Here is a 13472-nt window from a genome sequence, read left to right on the forward strand (position 1 = left end):
ACTCATCTGCACATTATGCACAAATGAAGGATATCCTGTTGCCATAACACAGGGCATACAAAGGACACTTAAACTGGAACTGCCTCAGATGGGACAACAGTGCAGCAGAGGCATATATTTTAACATAAACAAAAAGATTAAACATTATGTTTCGCTATTTGAGTTTGTATGTATGGAAATAGCACACAACAAAGGCCCTTGCAGTGCTCTAGATTGTGTAGTTTCTTACTAATCCACTCTGCTCATGTTTCCTCTTCTAACAATGGGACTTGAATAGTTGTTGAATAGGGGAATGCTGTTTTATTGCTTCTCAGTAATTGTGTGCTTTAAAAGATTACCATGTGAAGATTTTCAAACTGTTTTAGAAGCGAATATTTTGTGGTAAGCAGAATAAGTGATTTTGAAAATTTTACCCATTTTTGGGGAAATCCGGCATCAGAGCCTAAGGATTTGCATTTGTTCCTTTACTGAATGCAGGGAAAGGTACAATTCACAAGTGTCATCCTTTCCTCAGATAGAAAAGCTGTTATCCGTAAGTATTGCAGCAGCACATGGTATGATCTGCCATTGTTAAGTAACATTTGATACAGGACTTCACATCTTTCAAGTACCATAAGCACTAATTTATCATCTCAGCACCCGTGGAAGACAAGTAATTACTCCTCCAGACCCTCACCCTTCCCAAATGCCAAAAACCCCCCAGGAGTCTTACAGGCTGCCCTGAAGATCAACAGATTCAGGCTGTTTTGAATTTAAATGTAGGGTGTGTTTCATAGTGGAGGAGCCCTCATGGTGTCAGGAATCCCATGTCTGTTATATCAAAGTGATACTGGCCTGAGCATCATTTGACCTGCTGCTTTCCACAGCTCAAGATCTGTGGCAGATAAATGTTCTTCATTTAATCTGTGAATTGGAAATGAAGGTGCATAGCAGACAATAGAAACATCCCCCAACTCTTCAAAAACAGCTTACAAGTAAGGATGGAAGAAACAGGTTCAGATGAATAAAGGAAGTTGCCTTAACATACCACAATCCCTCTCCCTTCCAAACAGGAGCAAACACCCCGTCCTTTGATCAGATCAATCTACTTCATTTCAGGAGAGCCCACTAGCCTAATATGTCAGTGCCAAATGACCTGTTTTTGAGACTAACTCATGCAGTTCTCTTCCAAGGCCAAAACTTGCTACAACATTATTGCAGAGGACTGGGTTGCTGGGCAACGGAACATTCACCAGGTGGGCTACACGGTTGCTGCATCTCCTGCAACATACATGCACAAAAAATGAATAAAAATCTGGAGCGTTGCTGTTACGTTGTGAGGTGCTGCTCTAGGCCCATTGCCCCTGTCTACGTCCACGCCTCCCCTCTCTCTCTGTACCACCTGGGCCTTGCTCCCTGAATGGCCACTGCAAGGCCTTGGGAGATGAAAGGCAGACAGACCTATTGCATAGGTCAGGACGAGGGTCGACAATGGTCCCTTATTACAGGGGACATCCCTTATTTTTTCATCTCTGTACAACAAGATTGGGAGTTGGTGAGTGCTGCAAAAAGCAGCAAGAAATACCCCTGGTGAATGTAGGTAAGTACTGTTTATTATTAGCAATAATAATAATTGTTATTAATAATGATGATAATATCAGGAAGAGGGGTGGGGCAAGGGTGCTAAGAAAACAGTCCCTTATTTTTGAAATACAGTGTTGGCAGCCCAGCTGCCTGGCATGGTTATTCTAAAAGTGTTTTCAGTAATAATCAGATCCAAGATCGTGAAGTGCTGCTAAGTGACCAGTGCAGGCTCGATATCAGACTGCTTCACACTTCAATCCTGATTAAGGCATGATGTGTAGATTAATAATTACAGCTGCTTGACAATTTTTTTGAGTTTGTCAATGAAAAATGACTTTTAGAATGCTATGAAAATCAGGACATTTTGAATGATATAAACATTTTTAATGAAAACTTTCTTATTTGAAATTTTCTAATTCTTCTTCGAGTGCTTGCTCATGTCCATTCCATTATGGGTGTGTGCACACCTCCGTGCATGGTTACTGGAATTTTTTACCCTTTAGCAGCCCCCGTAGGACTGGCTCCGGTGCCCCCTGGAGCCCTGCGCTCATGCTGAGGTATATGAGGTGCTACTGGCCCTATGCCCCCTCAGTTCCTTTTTTCCACCTGTGACGGTGGCTGGAACTGCTTCTGCTTGCATCACAAGTGCTCAATCCCTTTTTTTCGCCTTAATCATTTGTTGTTTGTCTTAGTTAGGTAGATTAGACCTTAAGTGTTGTTAATAGTGGTAGTTAGTCACTTAGGATAGTGTCAGCTGGGACTATGCAGGAGTGGGGCATGCCCTGGTCACCGGGCTTCAAACCATGTGCCTGCTGTGGGAAGGCCTTTCTGCTGAGCGACCCTCATGATAGTTGCCTAAAGTGCCTGGGGGAAGCTCATTGTTAAGGACAAATGCAAGATTTGCAAGGCTTTCAAGCCCCGGACTCAAAAGGACAGAGAAATCCGTTTGAAAGCCTTACTGATGGAGGCAGCACGCAGACCAGCCTCCGAACCAACCCGCTCTACTTTGGTGCTGAACATGGCATCAGTGCAGAGCGCACCGTCAGCACCAGCTCTGCCCCGGCCTTCTTCATCACTATTGAGAAAGGAGGAGCGAAAGCAGTGCAGGGAGCGGGGATGCTCCCCTGCAACATCCAAGAAAGCGGGGTTGAGCACGAGGCCGCACCAAAGTCAGGCAGTGGAGACTCGCTCGCCACTGCTGGAGCCTATGTTTCCAACCAGAGAGTCACCCCTGACTCCTGGGAGTAGGGGTGCATTTCTGCACTTGCCTGCGCTGTCAACACCAGAGGTGTTTCAGGCTGCACGGACCTTGTTGGCCTTGACCATGCATCCCCTGCCCCAGCCTCTGCCCAGAGAGAAGGGGCCAGTGTCTCAGAAGAAGCCCCTGGTTGGTTCAGGCGATCCCTTAAGCAGGGAGAAAGATCCCCAACAGCCCGGTCGTCCCGGGTGGAGGGGCTGACAAGGTGCTGCTCCCCCAGAAGTCGTTCCAGGTCACAGTCTCTGGAGGAACTCTGCATTGGCGGGACATGGAGTGAGGTGGCCCTCCTGGCACTGGTCATGATCCCCGGCACTGGGTGAGGTTTGTCCCAGGAGGCAGCACCTGTTGGGGTCGCCTGCAGGAGGCTGCTTCCCAGAGCGAAGTTGCACTGCTCCCACTCCCCGGCACCAAGGAGTTTGCCCACGCCAGTGCGGCCAGAGCCCGACTCGGCACCAAGAGGGAAGTGGCACCGTAAGTCGTTGGTGCCTAGGTGCCGCTCCGGGCATTCCAGTTCACAGTTGGAGCATGGTTCCCTGCGTTGGCACTGGTCCTGGCACTGGCACCGGATCTTGTTGTCATCACAATCAACAATGCCGAGGAGCTGTTCTCCAGAGTACCAGAGCACACACAGATCGGGTCACCACTTCCCTGCCACTCGGCACTGTACAATGGGAGCCTCCAAGGCAGCCCCACCATGGTTGTCTGACAGTGAGTCCGTGTCCTCTTGGGAGGATGGCCATTGGATGAATTGTTGCCACCAGCATAAGATGCCGGAGCACCCTTCAGCTCAGGCAGCCTTGGGATGGCCTCAAGGGCAGTGGCCACCCCAATGACCGTATTAGGAACCCTGGGGGTTTCCGGTCGGGCCAGATCCGCAGTCATTCAGGTCGTCTGGGATGCAGTCTGCACCACTGGCACTGGTGAAGGGCCATCGTTCGGCCTCCAACGATTTGGACCCCCAGGAAAGGACCTCTCTTGGGGCGCCTCATCAGTGGGAAGGGATGCCACCATCTGCCATGCCCTTCCAGTCCTCCTCTTCCCTAGACAAGGCGGTCACCCAGGGACACTCGGCGCCCCTGGATGATTTCAGTGCACATCAGGAACTTCTAAAGTGGGTGGCTTCCAACTTGGGGTTGGAGGTGGAGGAGCTGAAGGAGGAGTTGGACAGTTTCTTCAATGTCCTGGCAGCAGCCACCCCACTCCAGGTTGCCCTCCCCATGCATGAAGGGGTGTTGAAAACAGTGAAGGCCCTGTGGCAGACCCCTTCATCAGTGGCCCCAACCTCTAAGGGGGATGAGAAAAAATATTATGTCCTGGACAAAGGTTTCGAGTGCCTTTTCATCCACCCCTCTCCCGGTACCCTGGTGGTGGATGTAGCCAACCAGCAGGACAGGCAGGGACAGCCCGGCTCCATGCCAAGAAACAAAGACAACAAGAAACTGGACCTGTTCGGGAGAAAAGTTTATTCAACGGCAATCCTGCAGTTTCAAATTGCCAATCAGCAGGCTCTCCTGGGCAGGTACAACTTCAATCTCTAGGACTCGTTAAAGTGCTTTGCGGACGCTCTGCCCTAGGACCAGGCGCTGGAGTTAGCACCATCCTGAAGGAAGGTGTCATGGTGGTCAGGGCAACTTTGCAGACGTCTTCGGACGCAGCAGACTTGGCAGGCAGAGCCATGGCCTCTGCCATCTGCATATGCAGGTGCTCATGGCTACAATCCTTGGGGCTATTCCAGGGGAGGTCCAGGCCCTTTGATGGGTTGGCCTTGTTCTCAGACCAGATGGATGCGAAGTTGCATGGTGTGAAAGACTCAAGGGCCACGCTCCACTCCTTGGGTCTTTACACGCCCCAGACCTCTAGGCATCAGTTCCGTCCTCAGGGCCAACAACAGCAGAGGTATCAGTCACGGCCGTTCACGCCCTATAGATAGAGGGACAGAAATAGGGGGTCTAGGAGATGTTGACCAATGCCAGGGTCCTCCTCACCCCCACCCCCCAGCACGGGTTGTCTAGGCGATCCAGTACTCAGAGGAGGTTATTTTGAAGATGCACCTGAGGGCGGTGTCCCAGTCTGTTCCCTGGATCCCTCCTGTCCCTTCTTGAACTGCCTAGCTCCCTTTCTGTCCGAATGGGCCAAGGTCACTTTGGATTGCTGGGTCCCTGGCATAGTTTCGGCAGGCTATACCCTTCAGTTTGCTTCTATCCCTCCCAACAACCCTCCCGCCCCGTCCCTCTTCAGGGACTCCTCTCACGAGCAACTCCTTGTGCAGGAGGTAGAGACCCTCCTCAGCCTGGAGGCTGTAGAAGGGGATCCACCGGACGTGAGGGGAAAAGGATTTTACTCGAGGTACTTTCTCATCCCCAAAGCGAAAGGGGGTCTAAGACCCCTACTAGACCTATGTCGTCTCAACAAATATCTCAAGAGTCTGAAATTTTGTATGGTCTCCCTTCCTCCATCATCTCCTCCCTGGATCCAGGAGACTAGTATGCTGCCCTCGACCTAAAGGACGCTTAATTTCACATTTCTATCTTCCTCATCCACAGGTGTTTCCTCCGTTTTGTGGTAGCTGGAACCCACTACCAGTTTGCAGCATTGCCCTTTGGCTTCTCCTTGGCCCTGAGGGTGTTTACAAAATGTATGGAGGTGGTGGCGGCTCACCTGAGGCGCAAAGGGGCCCAAATTTTTCCCTACCTGGATGACTGGTTAAACAGGGATGGGTCCAGTGCCCAGGTCCAGAACAGTGTAGATTTTACATGTGCCACCTGCTGCTGGAGGGGCCTGCTAATAAATGAACAGAAGTCTTTGCTGATCCTAGTGCAATGGATCAAGTTCATCAGGGCAGTCTTGGATGCATCCCAAGCCAGAGCTTTCCTACCCTAGCCATGCTTCGAGGCAATGTCCACCATCATCGCTTGCCTTACCTCTGCCCGACGACAACAGCCAGGCACTGTCTGCAGCTGCTAGGCCACTTGGCGGCTTGCACTTATGTGGTAAGGCTGGCTTGCCTAAGACTCAGACCACTTCAGTTGTGGATGGCCTTGGTTTATGTCCTGAGCAGACATTCCCTGGACCAGGTGGTCACAGTCCCCACCCCGATCCTGGCTGCACTAGACTGGTGGCAGAGCCCCTGGGCAGTGTTGAGGGGTGTGCTGTTTGAAGAGCTAATCCCGTCAGTCACCCTGGTATCGAATGACTCGGACTTGGGGTGGAAGGTCCATATCAACACCAACCTCGGCACACAGGGGGTCTAGTCGAGGGGGGAGAGGTGCATGTATATCAACGTGAGGGAGTTATGGGCTATTCGCCTAGCCTGTGGAGTGTTCCTCCACTTTATTGCAGGCAAGGTGGTGCAGGTACTGACAGACAATATAGCGGCACCGTACTACATCAACAGGCAGGGAGGAGCCCGTTCCTCAGCCCTCTGCTAGGAGACCATTTGTCTGTGGGACCTGGTGGTGAGGCACAATTTTCACATAATAGCTTCTCACCTCCCAGGTTGTTCTTACCCCGCTATGACTGGTCGCTGCATCCAGGTGTGGTCTCTATGATTTTCCAACGGTGGGGCTCTCCCCAGGTGGACCTATTCGCATCACCATGGAACAAGAAATGCCCGCAGTTCTGCTCCCTCTGCAGTCTGGAGGCTGGGTCGCTCTCCGACACCTTCCTTCTGCAGTGGTCAGGGAGCTTTATGTATACATTTCCGCCCTTCCTCTCCTTCACAAAGTTCTCCTGAAAATCAAGAGGGACAAGGTGGATGTTATCTTAATTGCACTGGGCTAGCTGCACAGCACTGGTTCAGCATGCTGCTGGACCTACCGATCACCCCCCCGCTGGATGACACGATCTCCTGCCCCGGAATCACAGTCACTTGTTATACCCAGACCTGGACTCCCTAAACATCACGACGTGGAGGCTCCGTGGCTGAGCGCAGACAAGCAAGCCTGTTCGGCGCAAGTCCAGCAAGTCCTGCTGGGTAGCAGGAAACTTTCCATGCAGGTCATGTATTGGGCTAAATGGAAGTGATTTACCTGTTGGGCAGAGTCCCAGGGGATTTCGCTGGGGTTGTTGCCAATATAGGCAATCCTAGAGTACTTGTTGCAACTAGAGCTCCAGGGGCTAGCTATGGCCTCCCTGGAGGTCCACCTAATGGCCATATTGGCGTTCCACCAGCCTTTGGAGGGGAGATCAGTTTTCTCCCATCCTATGACAATTAGGTTCCTAAAAAGAGTGGAGAGGCTCTATCCACAGGTCCGTGACCTGGTGCCTCCCTGGGATCTCAGCCTAGTCCTCGCCCCCTTTGAGCCCATGGCTACATAGAATCATAGAGTTGGAAGGGACCTCAGGAAGTCATCTAGTCCAGCCCGCTGCTCAAAGGAGGACTAACCTCAGCTAAATAATCCCCGTGAGGGTTTTGTCAAGCCGCAGCTTAAAAACCTCTAAAGATGGAGATTCCACCACCTTTCTAGGTAACCCATTCCAGTGCTTCACCACCCTCCTAGTGAAAAACGTTTTCCTAATGTCCAACCTAGATCTCCCCCACTGCAATTTGAGACCGTTGCTCCTTGTTCTGTCATCTGCCACCACTGAGAACAGCCTAGCTCCATCCTCCCTAGAACCCCCTTTCAGGTAGTTGAAGGCTGCTATCAAATCTCCCCTCATTCTTCTCTTCTGCAGACTAAACAAGCTTAGTTCCCTCAGTCTCTCCTCATAAGTCTTGTGCTCCAGCCCCCTAATAATTTTTGTTGCCCTCCGCTGAACTCTCTCCAACTTCTCCACATCCTTTTTGTAGTGGGGGGCCTAAAACTGGACACAATACTCCAAATGTGGCCTCACTAATGCTGAATAGAGGGGAATAATCACTTCCTGTGATCTGCTGGCAATGCTCCTGCTAATGCAGCCCAATATGCTATTAGCCTTCTTGGCAACCAGGGCACACTGCTGACTCATATCCAGCTTCTTATCCACTGTAACCCCCAGGTCCTTTTCTGCAGAACTGCTGTCTAGCTCATCAGTCCCCAGGCTATAGCTGTGTATGGGATTCTTCCGTCCAAAGTCCACTTCTTGTAAGCTTCTTTTTTCTGTTTAAGTTCACCATAGATTTCTTTGTTAAGCCAAGCTGGACGCCTACCATATTTGCTATTCTTTCTGCACATCAGGATGGTTTGTTCCTGTGCCCTCAATAAGGTTTCTTTAAAATACAGTCAGCTCTCAGCTTTCTCCCTCATATTAGCCTCCCAGGGGATCCTGCCCATCAGTTCCCTGAGGGAGTCAAAGTCTGCTCGGTCCGTGGTTCGTATCCTGATGTTCTCCTTTCTTCCTTTTGTCAGGATCCTGAACTCGACCATCTCATGGTCACTGCTGCCTAGGTTGCCACCCACTTCTACTTTCCCTACCAAATCTTCCCTGTTTGTGAGCAGCAGGGCAAGAGAAGCACAGACCCTAGTTGGTTGCTCCAGCACTTGCACCAGGAAGTTGTCTGCAACACTGTCCAAAAACTTCCTGGATTGTTTGTTCACTGCTGTATTGCTCTTCCAGCAGATGTCAGAATGATTGAAGTCCCCCAGGAGAATCAGGTCCTGTGAACTGGAAACTTTCCCTAGTTGACTGAAGAAAACCTGATCTACCTTGTCCTCCTGATCTGGTGGTCTGTAACAGACACCCACCACGATATCACCCTTATTGTTCTTGCTTCTAAGCTTAACCCAGAGACTCTCAACTGGCTTATCTCCAGTTTCATACTGGAGCTCAGAGCAATCATAGTGCTCTCTTACATACAGTGCAACTCCTCCACCCTTTCGCCCCTGCCTGTCCTTCCTGAACAGTTTATACCCATCCATGACAGTGCTCCAGTCGTGTGAGTTACTTCACCAAGTCTCAGTTATTCCAATCATGTCATAGTTTCTTGACTGTGCCAGGACTTCCAATTCCTCCTGCTTGTTTCCCAAGCTTCTTGCATTTGTGTATAGGTACTTGAGATAACTAGCCGATTGCCCTACTTTCACAGTATGAATCAGGAGGCCTCCTCTGCTGCATCCTCCTTCTTCTGCTTCCTTGTGGTGTCCCACTTCCCCACTTACCTTCGGGCTTAGGTCTCCGTCCCCCATCAAACCTAGTTTAAAGCCCTCCTCACTAGGTTAGCCAGCCTGTCCGCAAAGATACTCTTCCCTCTCTTCATTAGGTGAATCCCATCTCTTCCTAGTAATCCTTCTTCCTGGAACAATATCCCATGATTGAAGAATCCAAAGCCCTCTCTCTGACACCACCTGCATAACCATGCATTTACTTCCACAATGCGATGGTCCCTACCTGGGTCTTTTCCTTCAACAGGGAGGATGGATGAGAACACCACTTGCACGTTAAACTCCTTTATCCTTCTTCCCAGAGCCACATAGTCTTCAGTGATCCGCTCAAGATCGTTCTTGGCAGTGTCATTGGTGCCCACGCGGAGAAGTAGGAAGGGGTAGCAGTCTGAGTACTTGATGAGTCTTGGCAGTCTCTCCATCACATCCTGAATCCTAGCTCCAGGCAAGCAGCACACTTCTCTAGTTTCCCGGTCCGGATGGCAGATGGATGACTCTGTCCCCCTTAGGAGGGAGTACCCGACCACCATCATCCTCTCTTCCTCATGCCCTTTGCTGCTGCTGTCATGGAAGGTGGCCTTCCTGGTAGCCATTACTTTGGCAAGGAGGGTCTCTGAGATTAGGGTGCTGAACTTGGAACCGCCTTATACTATGTTCTATAAGGACAAAGTTCAATTACAGCCACACCTGGCCTTCCTGCCTAAGGTGGTTTCCCAATTTCATTATAACCAAGATATTTTTCTCCCCGTGTTTTTCCCCAAACTGCATGGTTTGGAAGAGGAGAAGAGGTGGCATGCTCTAAATGCGGCATGTGCGCAGGGCTCCAGGGGGCACCAGAGCCGATCCTACTGGGACTGCAAAAGGGAAAAAAGTTCTGGTAACTGTGCATGGAGGCGTGCGCACCCCCTACAATGGAATAGACATGAGTAACTGTTTTTTTTACTGTGATTGTAAATGAAAATTTGCTCCAATTTGCATTGAAATAAAAAAAACTGTTTTACACTCCTTTCCTCCCCCACCCCTGCATATTTCTTTCCACCTTTTCCCCCATAAAAGGGAGGGGAAAAGATGAAAAAGAGAGTGAGGAGGGGGAAGCAAAACAAAGAAACCAAAACTGAAGAAAGGGAGTGGATGGATAAGAAACCCAAAAATGGAAAATGTGCAATTCCAAAAAGGTGTTTTTTTTTTTTTTTCATTTTGAATCACTGAGTTGGAGAATCGGAAATCAATAAAAAGTTTGCCACAACAAAAAATTTTCATTTAGTTTGAAAATTTTTGCAGGAAATAATTCCTGTTGTTTGGCTGCCCTTCTACACAATTCTTCAATGGTATTAATAACCTAAGGGGAAACAAAATGATAATACTTGCTGACACACCACAACCTGTTCTTCCTTCTTCATCTTATCTTGACACCCAGCTGCTACTGGTGCTGACGGGGAAACCTTTTTTTTTGAAATCCTCTGCCACGCTGCTGGAAATCAGCTAAAGGAAGAAATCAGATGCTGAGGGCATTGTGGTCAGTAAAGAAGGCCAATTTTTGTTTTCAAGAAACTGAAACACTGGTACAAAAGGCCACCAAATACTATCAGCTACTGTTTTGGCTGCAGCTTTCAAAGGAGATCCTGCCAAGAAGTTTAAAGTGTGGAACAGGATCCTGCACTTGAATATGTCAGTGCCCTTAGAGACTGAAAGTGGCATATAGTGAGCTCGAGTCCAGGGGACAGAGGAAAACGATAGTGAAAAGAAAGTTGGCAGAACATCAGACAGCTGTTCAAGCAACTGTTTGGGTGTCCATTCAATCACTTCTTCTCATGCTCTCAGGCTCACTGGTAACTAGCAGACCCTGCACAAGCCATACAAGGTAAGAGGCAGAGAGAGAATATATTGAAAGAAAAATTCAGTTTAGCATTAAGGAAAATTTGCAATACTGTGGGCAAAATTGACTGTTCACAAACAACAATTGCATGTATTCTAATTAACCAGACATTCAACAGAGCAATTATTTGTTTGTAATAATTATAGACATCTCATAAGTATACATGATCACAGTTGAAAAAACATGGATTAATTCATTAAACAGTGTTATGGCGAGGCAGCTAACAAGTCACTGGATCTCCTCCCAAGCAAAAATATATTTAAAAAAAAAAAATCCTCCTGCAAGATAAAACAAGAAGCACTTTCATTGAATACTATTGCAGAGTAAAAGATATTCTTACAATGTTTTTCTTGGTGTTATAGGATCAACTCTGTGTCCTAACATTTCAAAGGATTAAAAAGAAAAAAATGTAGGTTTGTTTTTTTGGCATCATAATATAAGATTTTATTTCAAATTCATCCTTAAGGCCGAAGCAGGGCAAAACAAATGGGCTCCTCTAATGTGAAAATAGCACAGTGGGGAGGGCCCATTACAAGCAGGCCCGTTAATGAAATAGAACTGTTACAAGATTGCGTTTCTGGTTGGAAACCAAGACACATATAAGATACTGTATGCAGAATGAAAAGGAAACCTTCTAAAGCAATGACCTGTTAAAGGAACAGACTATAATAAAAATGCAATAAAAAGATAAGACCCTTAACTTTGTGATAGGAATACTGAACTTTGTGGAGTCATTTAGACTTCAGCTGTGACCTAACTAATAACAATAATTTGTAGGAAATGTCTGCCAAGTTGTAATTCTGTTTAGTTTTTTTGAGGGGGAAGGTTAATCCACAATTCTCATTGATTTCATTATCCTCTACCTGTGAATGCAAGGGGATGCCTGGTGGTGTCTGAGGTGAGAGAAAATCAGTGAGAAGAAAGCTACTCTACCTTATCCCAGGGGACTAGCCTGATGCCTACCTGAGGGCTGGGGGAGTTCAAAAGTGCATTTTACCCCACATTTGCACTCCAGATAGTGCTGTGCGCTCCTGCACTGCACCAACGTGTCAGGCTCTATTTTGCTGCATGCTTTTAATATTGTCAGCTGATGTTTACCAGTAATTCTGAGGGAGGCCCCTTTTCCAGATGCAATGATTAGTCCTGATGCTCATTCATGAGTTCCCACTGGCACAGAACCAGAGTCAATATACACTTGTATCTAGTGTAAACAAAAATATGATCCTGAAATTTGGCTTATTTGAAAAATGTAATAATTGGATGTGGAAATGTGTGTGGATACTAAATACATCTATTTTCTTTTATATCTTTGACATCTTTCTCAAAACCTGAGGTCTATTCTCCTCTCTGAAATGTATTCCTTACACTCACTGAGATCATTGCAAAAAAGCTAAGGCAAAGCATTTAATCATGTGCTTAAAGTTAAGCAAGTGCTGTGCGTAAGTGTCATTGATTTTAGTGGGGGACCTACACATGTGCTTACATGCTTTGCTAAACCAGGGCCCAAAATATCTAGACCAAGATTTCCAAAAATAGGTGCCTAAAGTTAGGCTCCTATATCCAACAACTGAAATTAGACCAAAGTTATAACAGACATAGGCTGTTATACAGAGACTATACTATTATGTGCCACAGGCAGAGAATAAAAGGAACCAAGGTGCACCAGTGCCCGAGGCCCTCACAATGTCAGAGAAATAATTAAGCGAGATGTGCCCAGATAATCCTGGCAAGTGACCCACTCGCTGCAGTGGAAGGTGATCACTGTCTATCTGACATGGGGGAAAATTCCTTCATGACCACACACATAGATAACCTGTACTGTGAAGTTTTTTGGAACTACAGTACTAGTATTCCAGCTAGGAGCTTATGCATGGAAGTGGAATCCTGACCCACTGAAGTCAGTGACAAAACACTCAAATCAGTGGCATCAGGATTTCACCCAGATGATTCCTTTATCACGCCACATGGAAGACTTGAAGGTGTGTTGCACTCTTTCTTACAGGCTTTCCTGCTCTCTATAGCCTGTTCTAATTGCCCTGAAGTGACAAGTAGTCATTTGACTTTCTCAATGGAAGGAAAAATCATAAAGGTTTCGGGACAGCATAATGGGGTGTTGGGGGGCTGTAAAGACTACTACTAGTGACAGAAGGCATTTGGCAGGTATGGTAAGTGATATTTTCAGTGGTAGTGAGGGATCTGCTGGTGGGTTCCTCAGCTCATATTCAAGGATAGCTATTGAATTCTTTTATAAATTAGAATTTTGAACATTTTTATTGCAATTTACTTTTCCAGCTGTCAGGTTGCCTTACTGTGTCTCATGCCTACCATAACAACAATATCTAGTTAGCATCATGACTCACGGTAACTAAAGCAGCCTGACTTTGCCATCAAGAGACATAGAATCATAGAGTTGGAAGGGACCCAAGGAGGTCATCTAGTCCAACCCCCTGCTCAAAGCAGGACTAACCTCAGTTAAATAATCCCAGCGAGGGTTTTGTCAAGTCGCAGCTTAAAAACCTCTAAAGATGGAGATTCCACCACCTCCCTAGGTAACCCATTCCAGTGCTTCACCACCCTCCTAGTGAAAAACTTTTTCCTAATGAAAATTAATATAAATAAAATTTAAGAAAATTGTCTAATCCTGTAAAATGTAGCATAAGCAAAATATGTGGTGGTGTATTGTGGTAAAATGTTT

This window comes from Emydura macquarii, unplaced genomic scaffold (genome assembly GCF_026122565.2).
Source record: "Emydura macquarii macquarii isolate MOO-44397 ecotype Brisbane River unplaced genomic scaffold, CSIRO-AGI_Emac_v2 contig_1043, whole genome shotgun sequence".
Taxonomy (NCBI): Eukaryota; Metazoa; Chordata; order Testudines; family Chelidae; genus Emydura; species Emydura macquarii.